General features: G+C 40.8%; 1 long non-coding RNA gene across 5 annotated transcripts in view; it reads left to right on the forward strand.

Moving 5' to 3' along the window:
• Positions 1–14462, forward strand: part of LOC141420761 (uncharacterized) — a 146645-nt gene that overhangs the window by 69001 nt on the left and 63182 nt on the right. For all 5 annotated transcript variants that reach the window (XR_012445335.1, XR_012445336.1, XR_012445333.1 and 2 more), the window contains exon 5: positions 4–89. This is a non-coding gene — a long non-coding RNA (uncharacterized lncRNA). The remainder of the gene's footprint in view (positions 1–3; positions 90–14462) is intronic.

Consider the following 14462-nt stretch of genomic DNA (forward strand, 5'->3'; position numbering starts at 1 on the left):
AAGGTTGAACTGGCATGACATTTCTGTCCTGTTCCAAAGATCTCCAAATCTGGAACACACAGTGTGGAGGACAGGAAGAATTTCTCGTGGTGAGTACAAAAACACCTCAAGCCCTTTGCAGTACCATCAGCCAGGAAAACTCCATTAACACTGGATGAGGCCATTTCCCTCTCAGGACTACATCTCCTATCATGTGGGAGGGAATTCCCTTATGTGGACACACAATATACCACACTGGGAAAAGGGGTTGTTACTCCAGGCTTCTGTGTTGCTAACTTCAACAAACCAGGAAAATGCACACACTGGCTGGCAAGAGCCTCAAAGGGACCACAGTAATTCACTTAATGTTCACAAAGAAATTAATTCACATTGAGCTGTGAAACACACCAGCACACACAGGGTATAGCCAATGAATTCTTAGTATTCTCTGGTCAGTGAAATTGTTACCACCTCTCCAGTGAACGTCAGCTTTCAGGAACACTAGAAACTAAGGAATACCATGAATCACTTGGGTTGGACATTCATTTCTGCAAAGGTTCTCTCAGGGACAAAAGAGTACAGCAATCATTCTTGGAAATGAAGACATAAAGTCGAGAGACACAAGGCTGTTCCTCAAGTAACTTTGGGAATTAACTTTTCTACAAATCAGTGAATTCAAATTGAACAACAAACATCATACACACACACAGGCACACACAAGATGGTGATATCCAAATTGTTATCTAGTAAATGAATTAATTACCTACCTTCTATCTACTGAATGGCAATGTTGAGCAAGACCAGAAGTCGTTGAACACTGGTACATCCTGCTGCATTCCATCCATTTCCATAGTGTTAATAACAGATTTTGATTCAAGGAGTTTCTGCATGCCTAAGCAATGGATATACTCAATAAGTGTGGAATAGATTGTAGTATGAGAGTTTATTGGAAACAGCAAAGAAATTAACACACAATGACATTATGAATATTACACATTCATGCATGCACACATACACACACAAAAACACACACACCCACACACACAGAGGAACCCTGCCTATATCCAATGCATGTGGAAGATTGTCTGCAGTAGCTTAAATCTAGGTGTCATCCTACTGAGGGGATACTTTCAGCACTTAAACAAGGATCAAACTTATAAAAACATGTGAAGTGACCTCGTTTCCACCAAAGTTGTTGGATGGAAGACATACTACCACCTTAATGCCATGAACAAGTAAAGCCTAATCCACCAGTCAGTTCCTGAAGTGATCAATTGAATTGAAATCATTTCTAGCAAGTCAACGATGCACATTGACAAAGGTCTCATGACACCTGGACATACACTGGGCCTATTCAATGAATGCTGACTATTTCCTCCTCAGACAATTTATTACACTTGACCTATGGAACAGCAATGTTCAGCAAAACCCAAAATTACTGACTTCCAGGAAGCATTCCTGACTGAGAGATTTGGACCAGAGTACCTAACAGAACTGATCCCAGAAATATTTAACCATCACCCACATGCCCCCACTCACAAATGCACCCACAGTGTGGCTGTGTTCTGTGAATATTAACTATTTTGATGTAAGTGAATTTCAGGGCTGTCATCTAAGAAAAGTAAATTTCAGTAGTACGAATACTTAATGTATGGCAGGAAACACTGGTGAATGAGGTTTATTTCTTCAAATCTCAGTTGTCTGTGCTTCTCTGCAGTCCAGAGAAGAAATGATATCAGATAAACAGGGGCCTGTGCCTCCACATAATCTAATCCCTCCCTTGCCAGTCCACTAGTATCACACCCTGAGATCAGTTAGTCAGGGTGAGAAGCAGAAATCAAGGCAGCCTGTACCACAGTGAGGTCCAGGTTGGCCTGTTCTGCTTGGTGACATCCAGGCCCAAATGCACAAAGGATTGTGGACACTAAAAACCGTGGGGTGTTGTATCTTAGGCTAGCCATGAAGAATGGAATCCCCCCCATCCTCATGTGCTCAGGTCCCCCATGTGCTCCTGTTCGACCAGCCTCGTTTCCGTAGGCCCCACTTAACTGACAATTCTTCCATACAAGACAGGGGAACCTTCCTCCAGCTTCTTCCTGCTAGGCTGGCTGGGTTACCATAGCAACAGTCCAGGCAGGAGCTGCCTCAGGACTCTCCAAGTTCCAGGGGCAGTGAGCCCACTGTGACATCACAACCAAGTCTTTTCTGATTGGTCATACCATGAATACACTCCCTCTAAGGCTCCTCCTCTCCAGTCTCCAGCCCCTTGTGTGGCAGTTTCCTGATCAGATCTTCAGAACTGAGAATTGCTTTAATCTTTCATGTTCCCTGGTCAGCTCTTTCAAGGTAGAACTGGCATGACATTTCTGTGCTGTTCCAAAGACCTCCCAGTCTGGAACCCACAGATTAGAGGACAGGAAGATTGTCTCATGGTGAGTACAAAAACACCTCAAGCCCTTTGCAGTTCCATCAGCCAGGAAAACTCCATTAATATTGGAAGAGGCCATTTCCCTCTCAGAACTACATTTCCCAGCATGTGGAAGGGTAATCCCTTATGAGGGTGGAAAATATACCACACTGGGAAAAAGGTTTTGTTATTCCAGGCTTCTGTGTTCCTAACTTCAACAAACCACACAAACGCAGCCATAGCTGGCAAGAGCCTCAAAGGGGCCACATTAATTCAGTTCATATTCACAAAGAAATTAATTCACTTTGATCTGAGAAAAACACCGGCACACCAGGGTATAGCCAATGAGTTCTTACTATTTCATGGTCAGGGAAAGTGTTACCACCTCTCCAGTGAATGTCAGCTTTCAGGAACACCAGAAACTAAGTAATAACATGAAACACTCAGGAGGAGCATTTGTTTCTGTAAAGGTTCTTGGAGGGACAAAAGAGTACACCTTTCACTTGTGGGTCTAAAGACATGAAGTCAGAGCAACACAAGGTTGTTCCTCAAGTGACTTCGGGGATGAACCTAATTTCTTCAAATCAGTGATGGCAAATTGAACAAGTATCACACACACAGACACACACTCACAAAAATTGGTGGTATTCTAATTGTTATATTGTAAATGAATTTCTTACCTTCTATCTACTGAATAGCAACCTTGCTCAAAAGGAGAAGACATTGAACACAAGGCACCCTGGTACATTCCATCTATTTCCACAGTGTCAATAAATGATTTTGATTCAAGGAGTATTTTGCATGCCTAGGCAGTGGATATACTCAATGAGTGTGAAATAGTTGTAGTGTGGGAATCTTTTAGAAAGATCAAAGAAATTAATACAGGATGACGAAGAATATTACATACATATGCACTCACACAAAAGACACACACACACACAAAGACAGACAGACAGAAAAACACACCCAGACAGAGGAACCCTGCCTATATTCAATGCATGTGGAATGTTGTCCACAATAGCTGAAATCCTGGTGTTAACCTACTGAGGGGACACTTTCAGCACTTAAAAAAGGATCAAAGGATCAAACTTAGAAAAACACGTGAAGTTTCATCTGTTCCACCAATGTTCTTGGAAGGATCACATACTACCAGCTTTATGCCAATGAACAACTAAAGCCTAATCCACCAGAGTCTGTGCCTGAAGCGATCACTTGAATTGAAACCATATCTAGCAGGGCAATGATGCACATAGATACATGCATCATGATAGCCAGACATGCACTGGGCATGTTCAATGAATGCTGAATATTTCCTCCTCAGACAATTGATTACAGTTGATCTATGGAATAGCAACATTGAGCAAAACCTGAAATAACTGACTTCCAGCATGCATTCCTGGCTGGCATCATTTGGAACAGAGTATCTAACAGACACTGATCCAGGAAATATTTTACAACTACACACATGCCTGAACACGCAAACACACCAACAGAGTGGCCGTGTTCCATGAATATTAAGTATTTTGTAGTAAGAGAATTTCTGGGCTTTCATCTAAGAAAAGAATCTTTCATCAGTACCAATAATGAATAACCAAAAACACTGGTGAGTGAGTTTAATTTCTTCACACATTTGTTTCCCATGGTTTAATGGATCCTGAAGGCCAGAGAAGAAATGAAGTCAGATCAATATGTGCCTGTGACTGTGCCTTCATGTAACCTTACCAGTTTACTACTACCACACCATGAGATAATGGAGTCAGGGTGAGAAGCAGAAATCAAGGCATCCTGTGCACCACAGTGAGGTCCAGGGAGGCCTGTTCTACTTGAGTTCCACGTCCAAATGGCACAAAGGCCTGTGGACACTAAAATCCATCGGCATGGTAGGTTAGGATAACTTTGAAGAATGGAATTTCCCAATCATGATGTGCTCAGGTCACCCATGTACTGCAGATCTACCTGCCCGGTTTCCCTAGGCCTCACATAATTTGAGAAGTCTTCCACACAAAACATGGGCACCTTCCTACAGCTTCTTTCTTCTTGGCTGCACGGGCTGCCATAGCAACAGGCCAAGCAGGAGCTGCCTTGGTAATCTCCAAGTTCCAGGGGTGGTGAGCCCACTGTGACATCACAATCAAGTCTTTCCTTATTGGTCAGACCAGGTAAACACTCCCTCTATGGCCCCTGCCTCTCCAGTCTCCAGCTACTTGTGGCAGTTTCCTGGCAAAATCTTCTGATCTGGGGATTGCTTTTCTCCTCCATGCTCCCTCCTCAGTCATTCAAGTTTGAATTGGCATGACATTTCTGTCCTGTTCCAAAGAAATTCCAATCTGGAACCCACAGTTTGGAGGACACAAAGACTTTCTCGTTGTGAGTACAAAAGCACCTCAAGCCCTTTCCAGCTAAATCAGCCAGGAAAACTCCCTTAACCTTGGATGAGGCAACTTTCTTCTCAGAATTACATCTCCCATCATGTGGGAGGGTATTGCCTTATGTGGACGCAAAATGTCCCACAGTGGGAACAAGGGGTTGTTATTCCAGGCTTCTGTGTTCCTAACTTCAACAAAACACGCAAACACACACAATGTCTGGTAAGAACCTCAAAGTGACCACATGAATTCACTTTCTGTTGACAAAGAAATTACTTCACTTTGATCTGAGAAATACACAGGCACACACAGAGTATAGCCAAGGAATACTTAGCATTTCCTAGTCATTGAAATTTTTACCACCTCGTGACAGAACGGCAGGTTTCAGGAACACCAGAAACTATGGAACAGCGTGAAACACTCAGGAAAGATATCCATTTCTGCAAAGGTTCTCTGAGAGTCAACACGGTACATCTGTCATTCATGGAACTGAAGATAAAAAGTCAGAGTGACACAAGCCTGTTCCTCAAGTGACTTCGGGAATGAACCTAATTTCTACATATAAGTGATGGCAAATTGAACAACAAATATCACACACACACACACACACACACACACACACACAGACACAAATTGGTGATATTCTAATTGTTATCTAGTAATGAATTTCTTACCTTCTATCTGCTGAATAGCAATGTTGAGCAAAACCAGAAATCACTGATCAACAAGACATCCTAGTGCATTCCATCTATTTCCACAGTGTTAATGACAGATTTTGATTCAAGAAGTCTTCTCCATGCCTAAGCAATGGATATACTCAATGAGTGTAAAAGAGTTTGTAGTACGAAAATTTATTAGAAAGAGCAAAAAATTAGTACACAAAGACACTATGAATATTATGCATGCACACATATGCACATACACACAAACACACACACACACACACACACACACACACACACAGGAACCCTGTCTATATTCAATGTATGTGGAAGATTACCCACAATAGCTGAAATCTGGACATTAACCTACTGAGGGGACACTTTCAGCACTTAAAAAAGCATCAAACATACAAAAACACATGAAGTGACATCATTTCCACCAATGTTCTTGGGAGGAAGACATACTACCACCTTTATGCCAATGAACAAGTAAAGCCTAATCCACCAAAGTCTGTGCTTGAAGTGATCACTTGAATGAAATCATTTCTAGCAAGTTAAGGATACACAGTGATATGCGTATCATGATACCTGCATATCCACTGGGCGTAGTCAATGAATGCTGAATATTTCCTCCTCAGACAGTTCATTACAGTTGATCTATAGAATAATAACATTGAGGAAAACCCAAAATTACTGTCTTCCAGGAAGCATTCCTAACCTGCTTTATTTGAAGCACCGTATTTAACAAACACTGATCAAGGAAATATTTTACAACCACCCACACTCCCCCACATGCAAACGCACCCACAGAGTGGCTGTGTTCCATGAATATTAACTATTTTGGAGTAAGTGAATTTCTGGGCTTTCATCTAAGAAAACTACCTTTCATCAGTACCAATATTAATGAATGTCAGGAAACACTGGTGAATGAGGTTAATTTCTTCAAACCTTCATTTCCTGTGATTTAATGTACCCTGCAGGCCAGAGAAGAAAAGATGTCAGATCAACAGGTGCCTGTGCCTCCATGTGACCTCATTCACCCTTGTCAGTCTGCTAGTACCACACCCTGAGATCAGGTAGTCAGGGTGAGAAGCAGAAATCAAGGCAGCCTGTGTACCACAGTTAGGTCCAGGGTGGCCTGTTCTGCTTGGTGAGCTCCAGGCCCTCATGGCACAAAGGCCTGTGGACTCTCCAAACTGTGGGGCAAGGTAGCTTAGGCTAGCCATGAAGAATGGAATCCCCCAATTCTGATGTGGTCAGGTCACCCACGTGCTCCTGCTACACCTGCCCCGTATCCCTAGTCCCCACTTAACTGAGAAGTCTTCCACACAAGACAGGGGCAGCTTCCTCCAGGTTCTTGCTGGTTTGCATCCTGGGCTGCCATAGTAACAGTCCAGGCAGAAGCTACCTCTGGACTCTCCTAGTTCCAGTGGTAGTGAGCCCACTGTGACATTACAACCAAGTCTTTTCTGATTGGTCGGACTGTGCAAACACTCCCTCTAAGGCTCAGTCCCCTCCAGTCTCCAGCCACTTGGGTGGCAGTTTCTTGGCATGATCCTCTGATCTGGGATCGATCACATTTCTCCATGTTCCCAGGTCAGCTTGCTCAAGGTTGAACTGGGATGAAATTTCTGTCCTAGTCCAAAGAACTCCCAATCAGGCACCCATAATTTGGTTGAGAGGAAGTGTTTCTTGTGTCAAGTACAATAACACCTCAAGCTGTTTGCAGTCCCATCAGCCGTTGGATGAGGCAATTTCCCTTTCAGAATCACATCTCCCATACCCTGAGGATATTCCCTTAAGTGGATGCGGAACGTACCACCCTGTAAACCAGAGGGTTGCTATTCCATGTCTCTGTATTCCTAACCTCCTCAAAATATGCCAAGGCACACACTGGCTGGGAAGAGCCTAAATGTGACCACATAAATTCACTTAATATCGACAAAGAAATTAATCTCTCTGATCCGAGAGACACACATGCACACACAGCGTATATTCAATAAACGCTTAGCATTCCCTAGTTGGTGAAATTATGAGCATCTCTCCAGTGAACTGCAGCTATTGAGAACACCATAAACCTTTCAATACCACAAAACACTTGGGAAGGACACTCATTTCTGCAAATGCTCTCTCAGGCAGAAAACAGTACACCTTTCATGGAACTGAAGACATAAAGGCAGAGCAACTCAAGGTTGTTCCTCAAAGTGACTTTGGGAATTAAACTAATTTCTACAAATCCATGATTGCAAAATGACCAACAAATATCATACACACAAACACAAAGTGGGTACATTTAATAACTCTTAAATGATATGTAGCAAATGAATTTCTTACCTTCTATCTACTGAATAGCAACTGTAGGCAAGACCAGAAGTCATTGAACACCAGGGCACCCTGTGCATTCCATCAGTTAATATTACACACACACAAACACACACACACACACACTCCCCCAGTGTGTATATTCAATGAATACTAAATATTATGTATTAAGTGAATATGTTAGCTTTTATCTACTGTTAAGTAACTTTCAGCAATAACAGAAATTATTCTGTACAAAGGGACACTCCTGAGTTAAATCAATTTCTACAAATATGCTTTGAGAACATAAATATTGTACCCTTTATGCAAATGAAGATGTCAACTCAATGGAACTTGAGTTTGTGTCTCTAATTGAGCTCATTCCTACCTAGACAGCCAGCTAACACCACACAGTGTGGACAGATGGTCAGTGTGAGATAGTGAAGAAGGGTTGCAAGTTCCAAGCTGCATGGGCTAGACAGTGGGACCCAGTCTCAAAAAGAGACATAAACAAGGACTAAGAAGAAAAACTAGATATTCACTTGTCCTGTGATTATTGCAGATACCTCAGATTTTCCTTCATCTCTGTGCTACTAGGGTGGGTTGGCACTGGTAAGATAATCAGTGGCCAATGGACTCTCAAATACGGATCCTAAGTAGGTTTTTTTCACTAACTGGAAACATTCATGGCAACAACAATATGTTATTGTCACAAGTTACTTTTGTAGAAAGTTTTTTAAAGTTATTGTATTTCACCCTTTGTGAATGTTTGCAAACAGCTCTGTCCCTCATAATGGACAGAAAAATATCTTTTAAGAGGCAATTCTCTTTCCCAGTATGTATTAGAAAGATTTAATTCTTAAAAGAAAACACTCTGTGACAACCAATGCCTTCCAATTTGCCATAATTCAAATAAAATGCATGTTGAGTTCTGAGATGATAACTGTACAGACATGATAGGAAAAAACAAGTTCTGAATGTATCACTTATGTGTAAAATATGTAAAAATATCTCTTTGCCTGCTAGTTTACAAGCTTCAGAATTCACCCAGTGTTTATCATATTGCTCAGATTTTATGACTGCTACAGTGAATGAGACAGGCAGTTTGATTGATTTTCCTTTGCAGCTTTAACAAATTTTCATGAGCTTTGTGGCTTCATAGAACATGATTAATTAATTTACAGGTTCATTGGTTAGGATCACAAATAGGGTCTCTCCAGCCCAAAATCAAAGTCTCAGTAGGGTTACCTGGTCTGCAGGAGGCTCTCAGGCATATTCTGCTTCCTTTCCTTTTCTGTTTATTAGAAAAGTAGTGAGTGAGCTATGTCAGAAGCATTGACAGTCACATTTTGCAGCTTTCAGCAATGCCAGAATTTATCAAATAACAATTCATACACTATGTCAATTTCATTGGCTTAAATCACCAGTATGACTGATTTCACTTAGTCATCATGGCCTTTGACAGCCATAGGTTCTTTTAATGCAATATCAATTACTAATATTAACTCTCAAATCACAGAGTACATTTTATACAGTGATATACAGGTTGCAGAATATTTAAGAAAGGGTTAAAATGGCTATAGCATTCAAAGGGGCCTTAACTGAAAGCAGAGAGACACTAGAGATGCAAAGAGAGTCACTACAGGTAGTTACATAAGCTATAGACATAAAGATACCAGTCACAGAACTGTTCTGGATATCAAATCACAGAGCTGGTTCAAGGAGCAGCTCCTGGCTTACTGAGGACACATGATATTTCAAGTGGGCCATGTCCAGGAGAGATTGTGTTCATTTGAAGACCAGGGGACAGAGTCAAGAGTTTGTTGCCTATGGATCCTGAAATACATGCCACTGGGTTGTCAGATGACAGTTTTGTGGGTGCTGCTCTACCCCAGTGTTAGGTGGCTCTCCATTTATATAATCTAGGAGAGTGGGTTGCATCATTTGTTGATCTGTTGTGCTCAATATCTCCTGGGCCTGGTGTGCTCAATAACTCTCTGATATGGTTTTGATAAACCCATGTATCTGTGTGTTCCTAATATATTCTGATAAATCCACAGGTGGTAATATTTTACAAGAATATTTATGGTTTGTGCTGGATAGTTGATGATTACTTGATTGCACAATCATTCTCCCTCATCATTTGCACTCAATTTGGAACAAACTGCTCTTTTAAAAAATAGAATCATTCAGGGCAAGGCAAAATTGGCTATTATTCTATACTATATGGACTTCAAACTCTACTGCAGAGCCATAGTACCAAAAATTGCATGATATTGGCAAAAGCACACATGCAGATCAATGGAATAAAATAGAAGACTCAGAAGAAAGCTCACACAGCTACAGCTATCTAATGCTCAACAAAGATGCCAAAAGCATACACAGGAAAAAAAAGTGGTATTAAGAAATCTGGATATCCACATGTGGAAGACTGAAACTAGATCTCTTTCTTCACCTGGTACAAAAACAAACTGAAAATGAATCAAAAACTTTAATGTATAATCCAAAACTTTGTATGCACTACAAGAAAACATAAGAAAAACACTTCAGGATGTAGATACAGTCAATGACTTTTGGAATAGGACTCCAATAACTTGAGTAGTAATAGCAATTATTGACCAGCTGGCAGTGTGGCTCAAGTGTTAGAGCACCTGCCTAGCTATTTTCAAGTCCCAGTACTGAAAAGAAAGAAAGAGGAAAAGAAATTTGAAAGATTTGAGCAATGAGAGCACATCAATTAAATGGCTTCTACATAGCAAAGGAAACAATTACTAGAGTGAAGAGAAAGGTACAGAATGGAGAAAATCTTTGCCAGCTGTTCATCCATCAGGGAATTAATACCAAGAATACATAAAGAAGTCAAATATCAATCCAATAAATAAACTGGCAAATTAACTGAATGTACACTTTTCAAGTGAAGTAATACAAATGGACAACAAATGTGTGAAAAAATGTTCAAAATATTTAGCCATCTAAGAAATGCAAATTAAAACTACATTGACATTTCATCTCACTTCAGTAAGAATGATTACCACTAAGAAAACAAAAAACACCAATTATTCATGAGGATATTGGTAAAAAGGGACCCTTATACATGGCTGAGGAGAATGCTAATTAGTCTAGCGAACATGAAAATTATTATGGAGGCTCCTCATAAAAAGCAAAAACAGGTGTAGGCTGGTATAATGGCTCAAGTAGTAGAGTCCCTGTCTAGTGGTCAGTTCAAACCCCAGTACTGCCCAAAAAATTAAAATGTAGAACTTCTACATCACACCTGCATGTATACCCAAAGGGACCAAAGTCAGCATACAATAGAAATGCCTGCATCCAAATGTTTATAACTGAATATGAGGGTGATCTGGCTGTGACATCTGTTATCCCATTGGTCACCAGGGTTGATTCAGCTGATCTGGCTGGCTAGGTGGATGTCCCCTTCCTCCCTCACTGCTCCATGTGCATCCCTCCCAAAGCTGCATGCTAGGTTGAAGAGGACGACCATCCCCAATAGAGGAGGACCGTTCTTTGGTCAAGGGTATATGAGTAGCTGCGATCCCTTGCTAGAACCTCCAAACAACCTCTCAAATGTTTATAATTGAAGTGTTCACCATAGCCAGGTTAAAGTACCACTCTAGGTGTCCATCAACAACAGAATTAAAAACAATTGTTTTACACCTGCAATACCCAGCTACTCAGGAGGCAGGGATAGAGATGATTCCAATTTGAGGCCAGTCCAGGCAAAAAGTAACACCACATCTTAACAAAACAAGTCAAGTGTAAAGCACCTGCCTAGCAAGTTTGAGGTCTTCAGTTAAAACCCTGATACCACCAGAAAAATGAAGAAAAGAAAATGTGGTTTATTTACACAATGTTTTTATTTTTTTTTTTCATATTGGGACTTGAACACAAGGCATACACCTTGGGCCACTCCACCAGTCCTTTTTTATGGTAGGTTTTTTTGAGATAAGGTCTTGTGAAGTATTTTCTAGGCTGTCTGAACTGAGAACTGTGATTCTCCTGATCTCTGCCTCCTGAGTAGCTAGGATTATAGGCATGTGGCCCCAGCACCTAGCTCACACTCATGGCCAGGGTGAGCAGGTCCCTTGACCTGACTAGGAGCAACTGGGGACTGAGAAAAAAGGACACAAAGACAGACATATAGAAAACCTTGGGACTGGGTGGGTCCAGCACTCCTGATGAGATATGCTGGTGACCCCCTCCATCTACAAGCACATTTATTTAAACAGCAGATGTGGGAAAGCAGGATGAAGAATAGGTCGAGTTTTTAATGGGTCCAGTTGAGTATGCAGCAGGAACAGCGCAACTGTGGTATATTGTTATTTACTGCAGACTATCCTGAATACGTCAACATGCCCTGTTTTCCCTGCAAGGCAGCTTTGCTGAACTTTGCCTCCCCTTGGCTGGGTCTGGGCCTATCAACCATGTGGCCTTTTGACAGAGCTGTGCTCATGCGAGGTCTGTCTCCACTGCCTCAGTCTTCCTACTTGCAAGGCAGCCTTGCTGAACCTTGCTCACCTCCTTTGTGACAGAGCTTTGCCTTCTCAGCACAAATGTCTTTGACAAGGCCTTACACATGTCAAAGTTCTTTCTCAGTCTGTTTAGTTACTGGTCTCCCACAGCCCAAAATGGGGTTTTTAATTTAGCAATAATGAATAATGATTTTATGTCATTTGCAACACAATGAATAGAAAGGAGACATCTTATTAGATGACATAAACTTGACTCGCAAAGACAAAAATTGCATTTTTTCTCTCATTTGTGGAATTTGGAGCAGGGGAAGACATGAAAGCAGAAGAGGAACTATTATGGATGTAGTTGGGAAAGTGGGTGAGTGATATGAAAGGATCATAGGGGGTGAATATGATCAAAGTACATGATATGCATGCATGGAAATGTCACAGTGAAGTCTCTAAGTTTTTGCAAGTAAAAAGTTTTTAGTGCTGGTGGATGGCTCAAGGGATAAAGGGCCTGCTTAGCAAGCACAAGGACATAGTTCAAACCTTAGTAATGCCAAAAGTTTTTTAAAGAATTGCTGCTGGATGGAATTGGAGAACATCATTCTGAGTGAGGTTAGCTTGGCCCAAAAGATGTTCTCTCTCATATGTGGACATTAGATCAAGGGCAAACACAACAAGGGGATTGGACTTTGAGCACATGATAAAAGCGAGAGCACACAAAGGAGGGGTGAGGATAGGTAAGACACCTAAAAAATTAGCTAGCATTTGTTGCCCTTAACAGAGAAAATAAAGCAGATACCTTAAAAGCAACTGAGGCCAATAGGAAAAGGGGAACAGGAACTAGAGAAAAGGTGAGATCAAAAAGAATTAACCTAGAAGGTAACACAAATGCACAGGAAATTAATGTGAGTCAACTCCTTGAATAGCTATCCTTATCTCAACCAGGAACACTTTTTCCTTCCTATTATTGCTTATACTCTGTCTTCAACAAAATTAGAGATAAGGGCAAAATAGTTTTTGCTGGGTATTGAGGGGGTGGGAGGAGAGGGAGGCGGCAGAGTGGGTGGTAAGGGAGGGGGTGGGGGCAGCGGGGAGAAATGACCCAAGCCTTGTATGAACATATTAATAATAAAACTATTTTTAAAAAGGTAATTACTAAGTCCAAGAAAAAAATGGTACAGAAAAGTAGTTCTACTAGAAAAGTCAGCAACAAACTAATTAATATGACCCACATATTATAGTTTCTGTGCTAACTTTGATTAAATAAAAAAAAAAGAATTGCTGCAAGACAATTGTAATTATACTTCCCATAATATAATCATTTAAGAAAATACATTCATTTGCTTTAAAAATGCAATATAATGTCAGGAGTTTTCTTTAAATAATTTTTACAAAATAAATTATGTAGACATTATATTAAAAGAATTCAAAATAAGGTGATAAACATTAAACCTGGCCAATGAACAGAGGGGTTTGTATTAAGTGATTCTGTGTATTTTTGAGTACTATTGAAATTTTGCATTTGAAGAAATTCATGATGGGAGAGTACTGGTTCCCCAAGGAAAAGAACAAGTGAATCTCCCAATATACTTCAAATTCATAGGGTTTAGTACAGATTAAAAAATACCACTCCAAATCTGTCCCCAAACAACCAGAGACCAGAAAATACCATGGACCTCAAATGACTTAATCAAGGCCTACAGGCCACCTAACAGAAAAGGTGCAGCATAGACCATGCAACTACACAGAGGTCAGGTTTATCCATAGGAGATCCCAGAAAGACTTATCCACAGGGGCTGAGTGTGGACACTTAGAACACACCACAAATATGCCTGAGTAGAACACTAGCTGGTGGAATATTGAAAGGAAGGAGATCTCAGGGCAAAGGGCTCAACCTTGTGAAGCCAGAATTGCTGAGCAGAGGGGAAGACCCTAACTGATATAGCAAATGCTGGAGACCTATGGTGAAAAGAGAAATGAAATAACTGGTAGAAATTTAAGGTCCTAGTAGAACAAACTTGAAAACTGGAGTATGAATATGTAAAACACTTATCTCAATAAGCAAGAAAATGCATTGTAAATACTCAGGTACTTTCTATCCTCTAAGCTACTTGTGTATTAACACAGTAGAAAGGAAGTTTTAAGCATGCAAAACTACCATGAGGACAAGGCAGGAGAAATAGTTTGGGTTGAAATAACACTATAAATGGTAGGCACAGTGAGTAGAAATGAAGAAAGCAAATAATGTCATTCATTGCCCCAGTAGAAATTG

The sequence above is a fragment of the Castor canadensis genome, chromosome 2 (assembly GCF_047511655.1).
Source record: "Castor canadensis chromosome 2, mCasCan1.hap1v2, whole genome shotgun sequence".
NCBI classification, from domain to species: domain Eukaryota; kingdom Metazoa; phylum Chordata; class Mammalia; order Rodentia; family Castoridae; genus Castor; species Castor canadensis.